The following is a 23,086-nucleotide window of genomic DNA, read 5'->3' as shown; positions in this document are numbered from 1 at the left end:
AGCATATACAATTGCTGCACAAGCCATATTGTAATTTAATGTTATTAAAATTACTTTTCCTTTTCAATCAGCAGCTGCTGCAATTTTTTGTAATAATAAATGCAATATGGCAACCTGGAGGTATTCTGTGCACTGTTGGTGTACAGAACACCCCTAGAAATGTAATTTCCTGTGTGATTGGCTCACTGAATTTCACAGAACATAAATACAGCAACCTATACACAACCCATTAAACTTGACTGAAACAAATGGTGGAAAAAGAAAATCAGAGAAACCAGGTAGAGCAGGGTCAAACGGGAGTACAAAGTAACAGAAAACAAGATGGGTCAGGAACAGGAGCCAGAATGGGTAGCAGGTTCAGGGATTACAGCTCCAGGGCATACAAACAAAGTACTGAAGCACTGTGTGCAGGGACGGACTGACAACTCATGGGGTCCCCGGGCAATAGGGGATCATGGAGGCCCTGTGTCCTTGCCCAAACTCAAAAAAGCCTATGAAAAAGGTACCAGGGGCATCTCATGGGGCCCCCTACTGACCCAGGGCCCTCGGGAAGTGCCTGAGTTTCCAAATGATCAGTCTGCCCCTGACTGTGTGATTTCTGAAATGGGGATAAATATCCTCCAAGCAGCCAGCATTAGGTAGTGACTTATTGCTTGACTGCTGAGAGACACCTGCTGGTAGACAATGGAACTACACCATTCAAGTGCAGGGACTATAGTGCCACCAGCAGGTGTTCTAGATTGTCATTACCTGCACCATGGAATTTGGACTGTATAGGCTAATGATAATAACAGCTGGGATTTGTGTACATTATGATAGTTACCTTATGTGACCTTGATATTCAGGCCTAAATTTTTAACTGCTTTGATTTGGATTTTTGCCATTGCTTCGATTTTCAGTGCTTCTGCTTTATCTGACATTTCAAGTGTAGCCCTGTTTTGGGGGGGGTTATGTGAAATGGCCCACACCAAACAAGCTATGGCGTTAACCTGTATATGTATATGAGTAGGCAATCCTGAGCCTTCGCTATATGGAAGAGGGGGTTGTGATAATACAAATGGCAGTGCCTCCACCTAGAATAGGGATCCTGCAATTGAGGAGACTCACCCCTTTCTAGGAATGTAACAGGTAGACAACTTAAAGTAACTATACATAGCAGTATTAATGCACCCAGCTTATATTTCTAACATGAAAACATGTCACCACACCTGTATGAGATTAATGCAAAGTTTATATAAAGCAGCCACATAAAACAGGATGCATAAGAATAACATTCAGGAATTACAATTTAGCATAAATTGGGAGGTTGCAATTATACCCGGGTATATGTGCATGTAGTATACAGAATACCTCCAACCATGGGTTATAGCGCAGTCCGGTTGCAGGGGCCCCTGGAGAGGTGAGAGTCAATATGATGCACGCTTCCACTTTAAATGCTGTGATGGCGTCCAAGTAACACGTTCTATGCGGATGATTGCACTGCTTGTCTGAAGATCAGCGATGCATCACCTAAAAGGATAAAATGCTCTATCTATCCTTACTCTTAGTCCCTATCCCTAAACTGGGCTGTCACTGCAACCGGGCCTCTATCTGTCTAAGTGGCCGTCGGATGCCTAACCTACCTCTAGCCTAATCTATCCAACACTCCCTATGCTAATCCTAGCTAAAAGGAGATCCAGACCAATAAGGATGCTATGGCTTTAAGCAAAGAGGCTGCAAAGATACACTACAATTAACAGAAAGTTCACCTGACAGTCTTATGCAGGTGAAAACACTGATCTATATACATAGACAACTATAAGGATTCTGCAGTGTAAATAGAATAATGATAATGAACCACAAATCTCTCTCTTACAGAGTTATTAGGGTTCCTATACAGAAGTTGAAATATAACAGAGGCAGACCTAATCTGCTTCAGTAACAACTAGATAGATAGCAGCCTTGTTAATCTGGATCATTACTCACAGAATCACCATACAGTTCTCCCCAGATACATAGCACATGGCAGGCTGGTACCCTCTGCCTGATACTTCCTGGAAAACAACTATATAACATCCTGGGGTTTCTTGACCTCCTTGTAGGGGCAGGAAGCACACCTAGGGACTTGTCTGTAATGGGACCTCTATGGTAGTGGCTGTATATGGATGTAAACAAACCACAACTAGTGTATAAAATAACAGTTCCCTACACAAGTAACAATGACTTATACATCAGTAGTGACCGATGGTGTGAGATTTTGTAGTTCCACACTCTTCAGTCCCACTCTGTTTTCCAGCTATGCAAACAGGAGGATTACATTGAAACCTATAACTATGTTAGTACCTGACATCAGAATGGAGTCACAGTGGGGACATAACTTCAGATTTGGAGATTTACAGGCAACAGTTGATGCAACTGTTATTTGCCTGTCATGTGAGATATATGCGTTTGAACTGAATAAACCTACAGTAATCTTGGAATTATAATTTACCGTATATACAAACTGTATAACTCTACCTGTGAGCTGAGTAAGCTGATATTTCCTTTCTTTGTGACCATCAATTTATGTACAGTTTAACAAGAATAAAAGCAACACAGAATTATTACCTGGTCAACATGTACACATACTACTTCTGGATGGATAATCAATAATGACCATATTTTCAAAGTGATTTTGTACAACTACAGAACCTGACGTAACAATAATTGTCTTTGCATGAGTATGAAAATCTACTTTGATAAGAGGTATTCCAGTAAGGAACTCCAGTGATATCCTTTTGTACAGTCAGATACAGAATGTATATATGGGGATTGGGTTTTGAACCAAGTTACAATTTGATAACCACAAAGAAGGTACAATTGTGGTCCTATGATAGTTTATATGCATGCCAATAATGGTGTATGCTTGTCTACATTACTTGTCATTTTTTTTTGTTTTCAGTTTTTTTTCCATTGTCCTATTAAATATTTAAAGTGAAACTAAACTCTCTCGATCAACATTAACTATTTTAATTCTTATTCTGCTTGCCTTAGTAAACAGACAGGTAGGTATATTACATTTTCTCATTTTAACTTTATTTATACATTTTTTAAATTGCTTCCTGGTTCCTGGCCTAACCCAAAATTATGTAATACATCCTTCATGAGTATTTTTCCCCCTATCTGGAGGGGGGAGGGGTTTTCTTAGCTAAGCACACCCTCCTGCCTGCATGCCTAAGCTAAGGGCAGATGGATTCCAGGAAGTAAATGCTACATGAATAATTTGCCTTTACTCAAGATGTCTACAGTTAGAAATGCTAGGGCATTTTTCAAAGTGGTTTCTCAACAAAGTAAAGCATGCAGACATACAGTAGTTGGATGGGTGAGTTTGCTGTGAACATTAAAAATGTATGAAATATTTATAGGTGTATATATAAATAAATAAATAAATTAAAAAAAAATATATATATAAATATTTAAATATATATATATATATATATATATATATATATATATAAAACATACATTTTTATTTTTTTTTGGGTGGTGTTCAGATACAGTTTAGTTCTGCTTTTAATGTTTAAACTTTGGTAGGATGTGATTTAAAATTTGCATACCACAGTAACCTCTTTTTGGGGGCTATTAAGCTAGTTAGTGTAAATGTTTTAATACATTAAACATTAATAGGGTTTGCAGCAAAAAGATTTTTTGCACATGTAGCCAGGTACCGGCTATATCATTGTGCTTTCAGGAACATTTACAGATGAGACTATGATTAATTCTTTTCCCCCTAGTGCCCAGTACTGGGACTGCTACATCACTTCCTATTAGCAGAGTGGATCCAGTTCTTTTGAAAGCAGAGAATCTTCAGATTTCTAGTCCTATAGCCAATACATACTGTATTTATGAGTGCCAATTGAACTGCAACTACCAAAAAGCTGGTGAACCAGAAGAATGCTGAAAGAACAGATATATTCTACAGTAAGGGACTGGTTCTTTCTCTTGGTGTGGGATTCAGAGCTAAACATAAGGGGACTGCAGTTCTCCTTCAGAGCTAGATTGCTAGCCTACTGCTTCTGGGACTTTGCACATTAGTTCAGCACAGCGGTGAAGTTGATCACCACACTGGGATCAAATCAGCATCTCAGCATCGGCCTTTACACACACATCTCTGCTCACTGCACTGACAGGCCTTTAGGCATTAACTCTGCACAAACAGCCAAGACCCTGGGCAAGAACTCTTGTTCCTAGGAGGCCATGCTCTCCATAGGATTGGTGAGCGGGTGGATGCCCAATTTCTTTCTGTCATCACAGAGACGCTGCATACAGACACCTTTCCACCACAGTTACCAGGAGACATTTGCTTTGAGCAGTACCATGGCTTTTCTGTTTAACTTCATTGAATTACCAGTATTCACTAATTCTTATGGGCCCCACCATTGCTATCAGAAGACAGCGGATATCACCATATTAGGAACTTTAAACATCACAGGATTCAAGTCACAATCCCTAGTTAAAGGGAATTTTTCTCTTTTAAAGCCATTGTTATTCAACTTAGGGTACTTATATCTATTTGTGCCAGAGTATACATTTACATAATTCTCTGCATGCCCCGTTGTGCCACTGGTTGAACGGAGGGAGCTGATAATTCACCATGCTTTTTGTTCCCCCTCTTGCTGCTGCTGTTGCAATTAAATAGTTGAAGCTTACTACTTATGACTGTATAACCCATTAAATGTTGCTAATTGAATATTCCTATTTTACTGGTGTTTTGCTTTTATGCGTTAACTGGGTTTGTATATCCTAAACCCATTATTCCTGTAGCATACCCTTTTGAGAAAGTCTAATATAGAGGTGTTACCAAATTGTGTCTCTTGCATTATTATCCTATACTGTTGAAACATGTCTGAACCCAGGGTGTCAGAGGTGTCAGAAGTCTTACAAGGTCAGAGCAACCTCTGGGGACAAGCATTATCAAGCGGCCCCTGTGGGGGTAGTCCTACACACATGTTAAAATTTTTTTTTTAAATTCCCAAAACCAAACCAACACTATATATTTCCCTAAGAGTATATCTAAAGTCAAATCCTTTTTCTGCTCCCCTGCTAGGGAGAATCCCCACCTCTCTTTGCCCTGGTGACCATGGACAGAAAGAGATGGAAAATCTAAAATGTTACAATTGACAATAGAACAGGAGATGAAGAGAACATTTCCTAATGGGGACACATGTTCCAATAGCAAGTATCTAAGAGATTTCCATCACTTTGGTGAGATTTTCTCATACTTTGTGCTGTGTCTCCAGGACTGAAAATTTCCCCTATAAAATGGACAGCAACAAAAAATGGCTTAATACACTTTAATCTCACAGCAGGTAAATAACTGAAACTTTAGCTTTTTGACTTAGGACAGTATGCTAATTGTATAAAGTACAAAAAATGGCCACTGCCCCAGTCTATAACTGGCCTTCACAGCAAGGAGCACATGAAAGGACGACGCATGTCAGACAACAAAAGAGAAAAATTCCTGGCTCAGCTTGTCAACCAGCCTGCAAACAACCCGAATTAACCTGTCTAACAGTATTCATTAAAATCAGGGGTTTAGTTAGCACACATTTTCAAATACATGCGTAAGCTGCAGAGCCTCGTCATGGCACCCTGATATTCTGTAATTCCTAACTCTACAAATTTTGAGAGCCCCCATAGTAGAGGCACATGTATTTAATGGATAGACCAAGGGCAGGTGGACCTGAGGGAGCCCACCTCTCCTTAAAGGTACAGGAGCGCACTGGACACCCAGCATATGGCATAATGGCAGCTAAGGTGTCCAGTATGCCCCCTCACCAACAATTCAACAATACAAAAAATGGCCACTGCCCCAGTCTATAACTGGCCTTCACAGCAAGGAGCACATGAAAGGGTGACGCATGCCAAACAACAAAAGAGAAAAATTCCTGGCTCAACTTGCCAACCAGTATGCAAACAAACCAAATTAGCCTGTCTAACAGTATGTGTTAAAAACAGGGGTTTAGTTAGCACACATTTGCAAATACATGCGTAAGCTGCAGAGCTTCGTCACGGCACCCTGATATTCTGTAATTCCTAACTCTACAAATTTTGAGAGCCCCCATAGTAGAGGTACATGTATTTAATGGATAGACCAAGGTCAGGTGGACCTGAGGGAGCCCACCTCTTATTAAAGGTACAGTAGTGCACTGGACACCCAGCATATAGCATAATGGCAGCTAAGGTGTCCAGTATGCCCCCTCACCAAAAATTCAACAATACAAAAAATGGCCACTGCCCCAGTCTATAACTGGCCTTCACAGCAAGGAGCACATGGAAAGGCGATGCATGTCAAACAACAAAACAGAAAAATTCCCAGCTCAGCTTGCCTACCAGCATGCAAAAAACCAAATTAGCCTGTCTAACAGTATGTGTTAAAAACAGGGGTTTAGTTAGCACACATTTTCAAATACATGCGTATGCTACAGAGCCTCGTCACGGCACCCTGATATTACTAAACCCCTGTTTTTAACGCATACTGTTAGACAGCTTAATTTGGTTTGTTTGCAGGCTGGTTAGGAAGTTGAGCTGGGAACTTTTCTGTTTTGTTGTTTAATTGTACAAAGTAGCCTGTTATTTTACTCTTTGAATTTCCCAGATAATAGCACAGGCTCAGTACATAAAAATTATGCAGGGCTGTGCATGCATTTATGAATCAGTGTCAACCTTTATCTATTCAAACAAGTCTGGCCTGGGGTAGAATTTACCCTCTTGATCCCCTTTCCAGTCCTCTGACACCTTTTGTGTGATATAATTGGATAACATGAATCATGGTGCCATGTGACGGCCTTTAATAAAACTCTAACCTATTAATAATGTAAGCACTGAGAAAGATGGCAGTCCCATTGATAAATGGCCGTCTCAGTTTGATATATTTATTACTAAAGTCAGTTTCTGGCTTGGTTCATTTGCTCTCTTGATTACCTAGTGTTAATCCAAGGATACAAGAACTGTACCAATAAAAGGTTCCTCTGTTAGCAGATACAGATGTGGTTTAAAGATGACGGACATATACCTCAAACTACACATGACCTGTGGTTTCAGAGCATCTGTTTCCTAAACAACACTTGAAAGAGCTTTTTTTTTTTAAAAATCGGAGCTGTGACATTTGTGAGCTAAGATCTTCGGCCTGGTGATCATTACCATCCTCATGGGGTTAAAGGTCTGGGTTCCTTCTGTATTAACAAGCAGATAATGTCCATTTGATCAGTACCAGCCCTATGCCTCAGGAGGGTGGGCACCTATTGATGTGCCCGGCTGCATGGACACACCATGTTGTTCCATATCTACCTTAAGCCAATTAAATTCCTCCTTCATTCTGCTTCTCTGGGGGGTAAAATTCAGAGAAGTGGTAACTCTGTGCAGCTGGACTGCATTATATTGGAAGTCAGCAGTTATTACAATATCCATTTTAAATCCAGCATCAAAGGATTGCTATATCAGCTCCTCAAATGTGGACAGCTGCTTGAACCACAGGGCGATTGATGACTTTTTTTCTTTCCATTATATCACACGTCTCAGGGCTGTACTTTAAGCTTTTCATTTCATGACATTATTTATTCACTATAGCTTGATTTATTTGCCTAAATGATCATTATCTCTTAATAAGGGCGATACCGTGGTCATGGAGATATTTCTACAATACTGCATTGCACTCTGCTACATTCATCAAATTAGTCTTATTACGTGACAAGTACAAGTCTGCTCATATAGTAGAGCTGGCAGGTGCCCAGGGTTCAGCAGGGTAAGTGTTGAGACGGAATTTGTGTGTATGTACAGGTGCACTTTAACTCAGAGCTGGTTAATGGCCAGACAGGGCAACAAGCAGCTTTTAAACCTCATCCTGATCCTGAATTTCAGATATCCCAGTTGGAATTGATATAGAAATCTGAAGCCAGCTATAATTTTTCCAGGACTGTTCAATATACATTTTTAAAAAGAGATCCAATAGATTTTGATGATGCCCAGCATATTTATGGAATAACCTCTATCCTGGCTGCAATGCCGTCTTCTAGAGATGCCTTGGAGATGTACAGTGACTCTATTCCAGGGGTTTTTCATTACGTAACATATACCCAGGGGAAAGGACCAATTCATATTCCATGATCAGTCTACACCATCAGGAACAGTTTATAGCTATGCTCATACAGCTGCACAAGTACCCAATAGAGACCAATATATGTTATGGGCGATTTGTATCCCGTCAGCAAAGATGCATCCATATGTCCATATACCTAGCTTAGGTCAATCTTTTTTACCCCGGAGGAACCCTTGAAAAAATGTTCAGGTCTCAAATAACTTCTGCTAAAAGTGATTTCTATAGCTCACAGTAACAGCAGTAGATAAAATAATACGTAAAATGGGAATGTGGGCAACTTAGAGTGTTTGGCATATGTGGTGGATAATTCCTTTACTCTACCCTCTCTATTTGACCACATTATTGTCAGTAATAAGCATAAAATTAAAACTAAATAAATACGGAAGTTAATAAAAAGTTCCCTTTTATATGGGAAAACATCCTGTTACATTGGTGGTCAGTAATGAAGGGCACCCTTCCACTTCTGGTGAGCAGAGACTTTGCTAATTCTTCATTCCTGGCTTTGCCAAGTGACATCATCCCCAGAAGAATGCTGGCACCATCAGATAGGAGGTCATGCACAGCTCAAAGAAACCCTAACAAAACCTGAAGGAACCCCAGGCTTCCCCAGAACCCCGGTTACCCCTGGTTCACATCTGGTTCCGCTGCAGATCCACACAAACATCCGTGCAGCCGCACCACCCGCACAGAGGAATGCGGACCCGCGGGTGGGTGCCATTAATTCTAATGGCATGCCGCCCGCACTGGAAATTGCAACCGTACTGGGAACCGAGGTTCCTGCATGGGCTGCGTTTTCCGAAGAAGTGCAGGGACTTCTTCCATGAGGGTCCCGGGGCACGGGAGTCCATTCAAATGAATGGACTCTCATGCCTGCGCAAAACATGGCCCGCAGGAACGCAGAGATGTGAACCTAGCCTGAAGAAAGGTTGGCTTAGATTATATACCAGGATGGTCTTGAATGATTTATAAGAAATAAGAATAGCATACTGATTTTTTTTTATAATAATGCAGCATATTCTTGATAAACAATTCAACCATTAGGTACAATGTTTCAAGCTGAACTCCAGGTACATGTTAGATGTTTTAGCAGATTTAATTACACTAACAAATTGAAGCCAAACTCCAGCTAATACTTCAGGGCAGTTACAGTAAACAATGCTTTTCCTTTTGGGATAAAGGAGTTACTTGAATAAATAAAAGCTGATCATTGTAAGCACCCCTGCCAGTGTGAATCCTTTGTCTCATCTCTGTAACTGATACATTTGCAGGAGAGCATGTTCTTTTTAAAAACAACAGATTTACTGGCTAGATCACCAGGTGAAAACAAGGGAAATAAATCCTAAACATTAAAATGAATGCAGCCATTACATCTAAGAATTGGTAAGCTGCAATATAATAAATGTTTGCTTTTGAGTTTAATACTGCTTTAAGACAGTTGTCATTAGAGCAGGTTTCATAATTTTCCCTCATCTGCTGTTCTTGTGCTACTCAAAAATTTTGCATTTCTTATCACCTTCTATACCAAAGGCAATGGTTTCCAGGACGACTGGAGATGGCTATTTTCCCCAACAGGAACACAAAAAGCAATAAAAACCTGATGGGCCTAAATCCTCCCACGTTCTACCCAGAACTAAAGAAAACATGTTTTGGCTTTACATATACTTTAAGTAACACAGCTTGGACACCTCTCTGGGCCAGCTTGTGAGTGCCCAGTAAAGGAACAGCAGTGCACTAATAAAGTCATGCTTCTAGTCTCTGCTCCTATAAATGTCTTCCTTTTTTTGCCTGTGATTGGCACAGAATACCGACCATCCTTCTCCCAGTCTGAGTTACAGTCTATAAATATGTAGACCTAACCCCTTGAGGGCTGCTGGATTTTGCTGGGTCCCTGTATGCTCTGCACAGCCAGGAAACACGCATTTTCCACACTTCCTCCCAGAGTCAGTAAAACAGTCCTTGAGCTTGGTTTTGTTGTTTTTAATTAGGGTTATCAGCTTGGATGGGGTCTAGGGGTATATGGGAGGCCCAAGGAGCTGTAGAACATTGAGGACAACTTCTTAGCAAAGTGTACAAAATGTGGACCAGAAATCAACAAGGGTCTTAGCAAGGAGCACTGAGTCTCCTTTGCTGAACCTCCGCAGACCTCAGATGAATCTCTCCTCATCCACCCTACTGTCCTGAGGGTATCCCTGGGGAAGGATTTCCAAGATCTACAGCAGAGTAGTCTTTGATGAGAACCCTCTCCCTTCTGAAGCCCAAGGGGTGTAGAAATACTCACACTGACCTGTCCTGTAGCTTAATGGGTTGCAGCTGCTTTCACACCTAATGTGGGGCTGGCTCCTTCCCTGCTGACAGGCTGTCCTCCCTAGAGGCCAATGGAGATCCCTCTGTCTTGCTCCAGCCTGTAGGTAGCCCCCTCTCCCTCCCTGGGGTCCCCTCCCAGGCTCCACACTCAAGCACCTTCCTTTAGTCCATCTTCCACCTGACTCTAGCTCCAACCCTGCTGTCTAGGTTCTCTCACATTTAAGGGTTGTTCCAGTCACCATGCCCCAGGCCTCCTGCCTGGGGATTGGCCAGGTTCCCCTAAACATGCAACTCCAGGCTTCCTCCCCTCCTCCGCCCATCTTCTAGAAAGTTCCAGTGGTTTCTAGAAGGGTGGGAGGGCTCCAGAAGCCCTGACCTGTAGAGCCTCCTGACCTGAGAAAACCTCACTGCTTCACTCCCAGGCTGACTCATCCCAAGCTTCTAGCAACCCTCTGATTCACAGAAAAAGCCTTATCTAAACTTGGGGGCACTATAAATGATTTCAAGAGACTGATATCAAACAGATTCAGGTACTTACAATAGTAGCATTTAAAATTCATACAGTTTTTAATAAATGCATATCAACCTTAAGTAGTGTTTTTTTTTAACTATCTGTCTTTAGTTAGGCTTCAGTGCAAACAAGCTTTCTCTTTATATGCCTTTTTCCTGAGCCATTATAAGATTTCTGAACACATTCCGCTGACCTCTGTATCAACAGACTGCTATTTTCCGATGTCTCTCAAGCACAATTTCCAGCTTGCATGCAATACAGTTTATAATGAAAACATTCACTAATGCATTGAGCAAGCCCATAATTCTCATCAGATTTAGAAAAAGAAAATATTTGTCTGCTTCGCAGGTTTCAAGATATTATCAGGGTTTCCTGGTCTTCCTGCTTATATTGGTGCCTATTCAAAGTGTAATTTCCTTTTTGCATTTTTTGTGAATTTTTAAAAAGACTCCATTCTAGTACTGCCGTTTATTTCTCAAATAATATTCCATATTGATTGTTTAAATGTTCACCTCATAGCAGAAATAACACATTTTCAGCCTGGATTCACACTGATGCGGTGTGGAATTTGCAGCGTTTTGTGTGCGAATTCCTCACCGCATCAGAATCTCAACCCGCTCATGCGAACTGCTGTGGGTGTGTATGTTAAGTTATCAACACCCTGAAATCGGGCCGCAAAACGTACCCATGCGATCCGATTCTAGTGTGGAGCAAAAAAAAGGTCCTGCACCTTTTTGGTGCGGTGCGATTAGAGCCATACAAAATGTATGGCTCCAATCGCACCGCACACAAATCACATGTGATTTGCACAGGAATGCGATGCAGTTCCTGTGCGAATCACATGTGATGTACCGAACCACATATATGTGAACCAGGGCTCATTTTGATATTTCTGAGTACTGTGTAAGCAAGGATTGCATCAGGTAGTGGAAGTAGGGGGAGGGAGAATTGGGCTGTGGGTGCTGGAAAGGTATTACAAAAATAAATTTGTCCTTACACCTGTAGGTGGCATTAATTCAGCATTACGATGGCACTCCCAATCAGAAGCACGGCATACATCCAGTGCATATGTATCATACCCGGAGGCACATGCCACACTGTCCCATGATATGTAAATCTGTGCTTGGAATGTGACTTTTTCAGCAATGTCCTGTTCCACTAGTCAAGCTCTCCTATCACCTCACTCTTAGTGATAGAATACAGGCTCTGCCATGACACCGCGTGATCCTCCTGTGTGCATGACTTAACTTGGTAACTCCAAGAACAACCTTCTGACCAGGGGCGGACTGAAAACTCACGGGGCACCCGGGCAATAGGGGAACATGGGGCTCCTGTGACCTTGCCCACACTCAAACCACACCCAAAAAAGCCTATGAAAAGTACCAGGGGCATCTCATGGGGCCCTCTACTGACATCGGGCCCTCTGCAATTCCCGAGTGCCCGAATGGTCAGTCTGCCCCTGCTTCTGACACACCTGGTTGACTAAAAATCACTGCAAGCATGGATAAATACACACGTGTAAAATACCTTTAACCTGGCTGTGGATTACTACAAGTAAATAGACACACACCCATTTAGTGGTAAATGCCCTTAACCTATTGACATGCATCAGAACATAATTGAGTACACAGGAGGGGGGGGGGGGGGGTGCACCTCTCCCTTGTCACAGTAACTAACTAAACATAGGCTGCTCAGTGCATACCTTCCTAAGTAAGAGTCCATAGTGTAGAAGCATCCTGGTTCCAGGGGATATCCCCAAAAGGTTCGACTCAAACATGGGCTGTTCATGTGTTTGGCGAACACAAAAAAGGTAGGGCGCCTGCCGCACCCCACAATGCACTGCACCCTGACAGTGCATTCTGATTGGCCAAAGCAATGCACTTGACCGCAGGTCAGGTGCAATGCTTTGGCCCAGGGGCGGACTGACAACTCATGGGGCCCCCGGGCAATAGGGGATCATGGGGCCCCTGTGTCCTTGCCCAAACTCAAAAAAGCCTATGAAAAAGGTACCAGGGGCATCTCATGGGGCCCCCTACTGATCCCGGGACTTGGGCAGTGCCCGAGTTTCCAAATGGTCAGTCCGCCCCTACTTTGGCCAATCACAGTGCATGATGACGACTAGTATTTAAGAACTGTCATTCTGTCATTTTTAATAAAGGACTTGTCAAAGACTACACTTTTTGTTTGTGAATGGGTAGCGGTACCATGTACCCCATACTCATTCCCATGAAGGGGGGTGAGATCTTTGGGCCCCAGATTCTGATAAGCCCCCACCCTCAGACCCCCACAACCAATGGCCTGTTATGGGGAAGAGACCCTTGTCCCCATCAACATGGGAACAAGGTGCTTTGGGGGGGAGCCCCCCTGCCCCAAACCACCCCCCCACATTGATTGCATGTGGGCTGGTATGGTTCAAGACCTGCTGGGCTGCATGCTTGGATAAGGGTCTGGTATGGATTTTGGGGGGGCCGCCACACCATTTAAAAAAAATGTTAGCATGGAGGTTCCCCTCAAAATCCATACCAGGCTCGAAGGGCATTGGTATGAATTGGGGGGCCCACATTTTTTAATTGCTGGGTGATGCTGGCAATTCTTTTTACAGTCAGCTGTCACAGGGGAACCCCATTGACAGCTGAAACATTAAAGAAAGTCTTTACTACTTAAATACCGCATGACTTAATAATATAACTCATGCTATATTTTAGTAGAATTAGTATCACTAAGATACCGCTTAGTGAATTGCCCCTGTTCGAATTTTGTGGTCAAACTTTCGCTAGGTTGGGGGGTGTTCAGCCCGTCACTAGTACTGACATTAGTTCAGGAATTTTGCAGTGAAAGCAGGGCTTCAAACACACACAAAAACCCTGTAAGCAACTGCTTACACACCTATAGATTTTACTTTGGAATATCTTGTTTTCAGTAAGTTTGATTATCTAAGAATTAAAGGGGCTGAATCAACAATCGCTTTAGAGCAGACCCCGGAGGAAGCAGCATTCCTGGTTGCAGAACACTTTGAGAAATTGCCACCCTTGAACATCTGTGGATTGTCAATTAGGGATTCTATATGATGTCTGCTACTAATATATATATATATAAAAATAAAATCTACAGTCATTCTAAGATACATATTGATTGTGGACTTATATAGCATACACATTTTTTTTTATTCTTTATTTTCAAGAGTGTAAAAAAGTCCAAAATCAGTTTCAATTAGCATAAAGATACTGTGAGTCAGAAACGACAAAAGACACGAACGACAATAATGTACATACAGTACATATCCTTCTGGTTATGGCCCGCGCTACACATAATACAACTTGTTACAAAGTAAGAGTTACACTGAAATCATGTCCTGAGGCTTACAAACAAAAACATTTTATTCCAGGATCAAGGCATTCAAAATAGGATCTGACCCTTAATACTTGATTGGCATTAACTGTTGGGAGGACTCCTTTGGGAGCAGGGGCAGACTGACAACTCATGGGGCCCCCGGGCAATAGGGGATCATGGGGCCCCTGTGTCCTTGCCCAAACTCAAAAAAGCCTATGAAAAAGGTACCAGGGGCATCTCATGGGGCCCCCTACTGACCCCGGGCCCTCGGGCAGTGCCCGAGTTTCCAAATGGTCAGTCCGCCCCTGTTTGGGAGCTTATCCCTTGGATCACATGCATGTGCAGTGGCAGAGTCATTGTCCATCTAAGAATATCATAAAGGGCAACTCACATGGAGTCTGCCATCAGTAAAGCTAAATATTACTTCTGATCCATTGTGAACATTATATAAGTGAAAATGTTTTTTTAAAATTATCCAATAATAAAATAACTGTGAACTACAATCCCTAAACCATCCATCCACTATTGACCTTAATCCCCAAATATCTTTATAGTAAAGAAAAAAAGTCCACTACAAATTTAAAGTCCAAAAAAAAAAAAAAAATATATATTTTTTTAAAGTCCACTAAAGAAAATCCAATCCAATCAATTCTTCCAACGATATCCACAATGTATCCACCTCAAAAAAAAGGAAAATTCATATAGTGCATGACCTTTTATAAATAAATAAAATAAAAAAAAAACAGCTTCATATAATTCATATAGTGAATTTTAGTGAAAAAACGTGAAAAAGCGTGAATCAGTGAAAATCAAATAAGCGTATATAACACTCTTCAGTGCCACAACAAAACCAAAACAAATTCAAAATAGTGTGCACTTCTATTTGCAGTAAGGGTACCCTTACCTACCATCCCAATAAAGCATGCCTATAGTACTCCAGGAACTGCACAGGCTAGACCTCTTATGGATCTTTCCTCAGGTATATCTTGTTGCCATGACACTCTCTGGACTCCTCAGACACTCTGCTCTCAGTGTCTCCAAGAAAACATATAGGACAACATAGTATAATACCGCCAATCAAATTTACAATATGGACTTTATTCAAACTGCGCACATTGTAAAACTTTTTAAAATCATAAGGGAATTAAGTTGATGACGAAACGCGTCAAGGGAAAGTGACGTCAAGACGTATACCGGAACTGGAAGTTGACTGGTGGCCATTTTGGAGAAGGGAAAGATCGTGTAGGTGCACCTGGACATTCCCTGGATGGCTGTGAGATTCCTTTCATTCCCTAACAAGCGATTTAAAAAAGTTTTACAATGTGAGCAGTTTGAATAAAGTCCATATTGTAAATTTGATTGGCGGTATTATACTATGTTGTCCTATATGTTTTCTTGGAGACACTGAGAGCAGAGTGTCTGAGGAGTCCAGAGAGTGTCGTGGCAACAAGATATACCTGAGGAAAGATCCATAAGAGGTCTAGCCTGTGCAGTTCCTGGAGTACTATAGGCATGCTTTATTGGGATGGTTGGTAAGGGTACCCTTACTGCAAATAGAAGTGCACACTATTTTGAATTTGTTTTGGTTTTGTTGTGGCACTGAAGAGTGTTATATACACTTATTTGATTTTCACTGATTCATGCTTTTTCACGTTTTTTCACTGTTTTTTCACTAAAATTCACTATATGAATTATATGAAGCTGTTTTTTTTAATTTTATTGATTTATAAAAGGTAATGCACTATATGAATTTTCCTTTTTTTTTAAGGTGGATACATTGTCGATATCGTTGGAAGAATTGATTGGATTGGATTTTCTTTAGTGGACTTTAAAAAAAAAAAAATATATATTTTTTTTTTTGGACTTTCATTTTGTAGTGGACTTTTTTTCTTTACTATAAAGATATTTGGGGATTAAGGTCAATAGTGAATGGATGGTTTAGGGATTGTAGTTCACAGTTATTTTATTATTGGATAATTGTAAAAAAACATTTTCACTTATATAATTTTGTACATCTTCAGGGGAGGGTGTTGATTGTGTTGTGGGGAAGTTATAATATTTGGAGGTGGTCATTTTATAATTCCATTGTGAACATTGTGTAGACCAGAAGATTAAGACATAATGAGAAAGAGAGAAGACCAGAAAAAAGCACAAATGGAGGACTGGAAAAGCAACCATGGAAGGGAAAGAAGAGGGTGGGCAGAGGTGACAGGGAAGGAGAAGGGGTCCCAACAATCCCCAACAGTCCACAGAGTGTCATACGCTGAAGGCAGCTCCAACTCCAGAGAAAATCGCTTTGTACCCAAGAGGCCCAATTATGCATAAGTGCTCAGTATTCAGAAGTGGATGTAAAATCATTCCAATAAAACCACATTTTGCAAAATTTCTTCCTTTCTGATTCAATGTGACAATGATGTCTTCCTATATAAACGTAGTTTTTGATGTGGCTTTCACCCTTTTTATGTAAGAAGGCTTTAAGACTGTTCTACGATCTATAGTCCTAGAAAGTCTTTCTAGTGTTTGCTGCTTTCATATTTTGAAGGGATATCTATGGGAACAAAATTCTAACCACAAACATAAGCGAAAGTTATAGATGATGAAAGTTTTCCTTTAATTCATGCATGTTGGGGAAATTTAATATCCTGTTGTTAAAGCATAACCATTGCACTTTGAGCAATATATCAATCATATCTCCCAGCGTGACTTTAGAGACCAGCTGAGTTGGCCAGCTGCCTGTTCTTCATGACATCATGTCTTGTCTGCCACTGTAGGCTTCCCCTGCAGCCTTATTTACTATCGATGCACAACAATGCTCTGTGGACTGTCATCATTCCTCACTGTAAGTGGTGAGGAGAAATGCCTTGTACAACTAAAAAAGCTTACCAGTCAAACCTTGCTCCCCGTGCTTTAAATGAGGAACGATATTTAATATGAGCAAAAGCACTGTAACATTAATAGAGCACATTGATAAAGTTTATAGAGCACTAAAAGTCACAATGATGGTCAAAGTGCATACAGTTTTATTAATTCTAGAAGTCAAACAACCAACTGGAGTCAGGAACTCTGTTTATTGCTAAGGAAAATCTTCAAACTCCAACTAACATGTGGCTAATAAAGGTGGAGATAAAAAAGGGTTTTTTAACGTTTCAGTACAAGAAAATTGCACACCTGGAAAAAGTTTCTTTATAGCAATCATCACCCTTAATGTGCAAAAAATAAAAGGGCAGATGGACTTCCTGTATGCTCCAGTTCTTTCAATTCAAAAACTTTCCAGTGTAGACTGTGACCAATGCTACAGTAAATGGTCTCTGACAAATGGATTGATAGAACCTGACAACCAAGAGCTCCATACTTTTGCCAGAGAACATGTGACCAATGTAAAGCTGCTGAATGACTGGGTCTGCTAGAACAATAGTCCTCTGCGATTTATTGGTAAAAACCAAATCCAATGCCTTGGCAATGGTCACATGGCTAGTGTTGGAGGATTTAAGGGATAACTGTAATAAAGAAAGCGTTATTTATATAGGCTGTACCATTGTGTAAAATAAATACCAAAACTATTCACACAACAAATGTAAGTGAAAATCTGAGCAAACCCATACCTATACAATGTGTGCACATATAGTTTTTGTACATAACATCCAACCTGTACAAAAATCAAGGATGCCAAAGTATAGTTCCTCTCCCAGAGTAGTGTAATACTTCCAGTGTAATCTACAGAACTGAGCTGTCATTTTGACAGATTTATCCTGCATAGTGCAGGAAACGGCCAGGTTATGTGTCTCCTGAAAAGTCACAATGGAGGTGTCACTCTTTCATAAATTAATACTCGTACGGGGCCTTGACAAAGTATTCATACTCCTGGAAATTTTCCACATTTTGTCATGTTACAATTAAAAATGTAAATGTATCTTACTGAGATTTTATGTGATAGACCAACACAAAGTGGCACATACTGTAATTGTGAAGTGGAAGGAAAATGATAAATGGTTTTCAAAATTGTTTTCAAATAAATATCTGAAAGGTGTGGCGTGCATTTGTATTCAGCCCCCTTTACTCTGATATCCCTAACTAAAATCTAGTGGACCAAATGCCTTCAGAAGTCACCTAATTAGCAAATCCAGAGTCCACCTGTGTGTAATTTAATCTCAGTATAAATACAGCTGTTCTGTGAAGCCCTCAGAGGTTTGTTAGAGAACATTAGTGAAAAAACAGCAGCATGAAGGCCAAGGAACACACCAGACAGGTCAGGGATATTGTTTTGGAGAAGTTTAAAGCAGGGTTAGGTTATAAACAAATATAAAATTATTAATATATTAATAAATGTGCTGCTGTGGCAGTATAGATCCAGGATCTTGTCATGCTGTCTGGCAGGGGTGCCTTGATCTACAAAGTGTCTAAAAAAAATATATGCATGTGTACAGTATTTTTATTTCATCTGTGCACTCGCTGATTGGCTCAAGTTCAGCTTTAAGCAAGAGTTTGATTGAATTCTGTTCTGCAGTGCTGGGCACGTGTCGTGGAGAGAAGTCACTTGCATGCCTAGAGAATCTGAACCTCATAAAGCAAAGTATTTGTGCTATTTAAACCTGTTCCTCATAAATGATCAGGTTTATAGAATACACATGGCTTGGAGCATTTGTCCACTCAATTGCTTATATACAGTACATATTGACCATTTTGTCTTTCTGCCAGAAGTCGTTGTTTCCACATTCCGAGTGAGATCTCATTTGAATCCGAGGTTTTATCTTTTATATGTACATCACTTACTAATGATCTGTGCAGAAAATGTCCACACACATGTTATAAGGATGGGGAAGTAAGTAAAAGAAAAAGGAAAGAAAGGAGAGGGGCGCCGGACTAAGTGCAGCATTAGGTGTACAGTTTATTAGCGCAATGACAATTGGCAACTTACAAGAATATAAAAGAGATAGGCATGTCACCAAGGACGTGGTCCAGACTCCCAGGAACTGAAGGAGGACAAGAGGTGTCCAAGCATCAGGGTTGTAGCTGGAGAGAGGATCCTGGAGCGGCCGCCCACCGTAGGGAACCAACGTGGAATGCAAATGGTGCCGGGGCAGACGTGACGTCAGCGTTGGAACGTGATGACGTGGATGGGCAGTAACGTGTTTCGAAGCAGAACTTCTTCCTAAGACTTATCTCTTTTTTATTCTTGTAAATTGACAATTGTTATCGTGCTACTAAACTGTACACCTAATGCTGCACTTAGTCCGGTGCCCCTCTCCTTTCTTTCCTTTGCATACAGAGTCCAGCTTTGCTCTGAGGGTGCTGCTTCTGATGCTGCCGTTCGTCAATTTGCCATTGTGAACATTCATAGTCCCCCCCCCCCTTTTTTTTTGGCTTTGGCGATGGACATTTTGGACTTCCTTGTAGCTTTATCATACCCCTTCAGCGCCAAAATCTGTATGTAAAGCAAATAAAAGAGTAAGTTCCTGTAAGTTCCCTATGAACATAGACACATACAGATTCCTTGTATTGCAGAACTCCAGGGAAAATACAATGTACAGAATTTAAAAGGTTTCACTTTGCCTGTTGTGAGAGGCACCACTTGGAATATATATGGCCTTGTTCAAAGTACCAGGAGAACAACCCAGTTACCTGTAGTATCCAATCAGAACTCACTTTGTGAGTTCTGTACAAAATGGATTCAAATTGGTTGATATTTACACTTTGTACCCTTCCTTTGCTTCTAGCACCTTTTTAATTGAATTTTCAGAATATTCCATACATACAGTCATGGCCGAAATTGTTGGCACCCTTGATATTTCTCCAGGAAATCATGTATTTCTCACGAAACGTATTGCATTAACACATGTTTTGCTATACACATGTTTATTCCCTTTGTGTGTATTGGGACAAAACAAAAAAAGGGAGGAAAGAAAGCAAATTCGACATAATGTCACACAAACCTCCAAAAATGGGCTGGACAAAAGTATTGGCACCCTTTCACAACTGCGGATAAATAAGAATGTTACAAGCATGTGATGCTCCTGTAAACTCACCTGGGGCAAGTAACAGGTGTGGGCAATATAGAAATCACACCTGAAAGCAGATAAAAAGGAGAGACGTTCACTTAACCTTTGCATTGTGTGTCTGTCTGTGCCACACTAAGCATGGACAACAGAAAGAGGAGACGAGAACTGTCTGAGGACCTGAGAACCAAAATTGTGGCAAAATATCAACAATCTCAAGGTTACAAGTCCATCTCCAGAGAACTAGATTTGCCTTTGTCCACAGTGCGCAACATTATCAAGAAGTTTGCAACCCATGGCACTGTAGCTAATCTCCCTGGTCGTGGACGGATGAGGAAAATTGATGAAAGATTGCAACGCAGAATAGTCCGGATGGTGGATAAGCAGCCCCAAACATGTTCCAAAGACATTCAAGCTGTCCTGCAGGCTCAGGGAGCATCAGTGTCAGCGCGAACTATCCGTCGACATTTAAATGAAATGAAACGCTATGGCAGGAGACCCAGGAGGACCCCACTGCTGACACAGAGACATAAAAAAGCAAGACTACAGTTTGCCAAAATGTACTTGAGTAAGCCAAAAGCCTTCTGGGAAAACGTCTTGTGGACAGATGAGACCAAGATAGAGCTTTTCGGTAAAGCACATCATTCTACTGTTTACCGAAAACGGAATGAGGCCTACAAAGAACAAAACACAGTACCTACGGTAAAATATGGTGGAGGTTCAATGATGTTTTGGGGTTGTTTTGCTGCCTCTGGCACTGGGTGCCTTGACTGTGTGCAAGGCATCATGAAATCTGAGGATTACCAAAGGATTTTGGGTCGCACTGTAGGGCCCAGTGTCAGAAAGCTGGGTTTGCGTCCAAGATCCTGGGTCTTCCAGCAGGACAATGACCCCAAACATACGTCAAAAAGCACTCAGAAATGGATGGCAAAGAAGCGCTGGAGAGTTCTGAAGTGGCCAGCAATGAGCCCAGATCTAAATCCCATTGAACACCTGTGGAGAGATCTTAAAATTGCTGTTGGGAAAAGGTGTCCTTCCAATAAGAGAGACCTGGAGCTGTTTGCAAAGGAAGAGTGGTCCAAAATTCCGGGTGAGAGGTGTCAGAAGCTTATTGATGGTTATAGGAAGCGACTGATTTCAGTTATGTTTTCCAAAGGGTGTGCAACCAAATATTAAGTTAAGGGTGCCAATACTTTTGTCCAGCCCATTTTTGGGGTTTTGTGTGACATTATGTCATATTTGCTTTTCTGCCTCTGTTTTATATTTGTTCCAATACATACAAAGGGAATAAACATGTGTATAGCAAAACATGTGTTAATGCAATACCTTTTTTGTGTGAAATACTTGATTTTCAGGAAAAATATCAAGGGTGCCAACAATTTCGGCCATGACTGTATTTGTGTTTCCAGTAGGACATGCATTTTGTCTCTGACAACCAGCAGTTTTGTACCACTCACTGAGCTGAATGGGACTGCCTGTAAATTACAGTATAATAGCAATGGGCAGGTCATGCTGCAGATCATTTGATACTTTGCAAGTGTACTGATGATCATTATTCTGTCTGTGGTCCTTCTTGAAGAATCACGTTCTGACAGACCAAGGGCACAGGGTCCTCTGGCACCCAAGGTGCCGAGGATGTCAGAGTGCTTCCACCCCTCAAGCTTTTTAATTCACAAAAACTAACAAATTTAAAACAGTGAAAAAAAGGGAAGGGGAAGTTATCAAAAACAATCTGAGTTAATATTTTTTTTAACAGGTAACTAAAATTTTAACTACACATCACAAGTTTAAAAAAACTCATTTTACAAGCTTTCCTCTGACTATTTGTCTTGAAGTGTACATTCCATTTAGTTAATTTGCTGACTGATTTTTTTTTTCATTTGTTACTTTTTTTTCTCCTGCCTGGTTCCCTCTTATCGAGATTTTGTATTTTCTTTTCTTTTGTAATTTTATGAAAAGAAAAATGTAATATCTGAATAAAGATAATTAAAAATAAAAAAACTAATTTTAAATTTTCTACATATTCCATTTGCAAGTTGTTCCTTTAATGAAGGCACTAGAATCCAGATTCTGCTACATAGCTTGTCCTAAATTTGGTACTACAAACGCAAATTTTAAAAGCTTACATAAAATGATTAAAATAAAAAAAAAGCAATAAAAAAGCAAAATACTGAAGGAAGAAGGAAACTATGTGGAGTTTATTAGGAATTAGGAAGGGGCTAAAATGCTGTTAAGTTATTTTGTTTACACATAACAGTAATTCATGAATGAAAGCCACACAGTTTTGATTTGTAAATGAACTCTGAGCAGGACACAAGCTGTCAAACTGTCAAATGCTACTCTCCCTGTGTAACGGTGCGTTTTGTAGGCAAGGGTTAACTCATTGTCCCTTTCTGAAGGATTTCTGCTTACAATCCTTCCCAGAAGTGAGGTGACTTTACATCCTTCCTTGCAGGATCCGTTATAATCTGTGGGTGGAGTTAACTAGTGGGCAGTTGGCTGATGGGAAGGACAGAGCCTGGTCTGTGAGATGGATAAGGACTGATATCTTCTTCTGCTCACCCCAGGATGGGCATCACCTCTTCTACTGGTAACTAAGAGATACACTACCATGTTTGTTATACTTACTGTGGAATATAAGGGGTTAATCCTCCACATTGTATTAAAAGACTGTTTGATCCTGTCTTTTCTGATCCTCCTCTTCTTCTACTGTCCCCAATCCATCTGCTGATAGTACAGAGCTCTAGGAGACACTCTGCACATGCTCAGTTTAGTGTGTATGGCTAGATGATTTTTTATTTTCTTTGGGAGGGTCAATCAGCACTGTCCAGA

This window comes from Staurois parvus, unplaced genomic scaffold (assembly GCF_062004578.1).
Source record: "Staurois parvus isolate SC_StPar_1 unplaced genomic scaffold, SC_StPar_1.0 ptg000166l, whole genome shotgun sequence".
In the NCBI taxonomy this organism is placed as follows: Eukaryota; Metazoa; Chordata; class Amphibia; order Anura; family Ranidae; genus Staurois; species Staurois parvus.
This window is presented reverse-complemented; position numbering follows the sequence as displayed.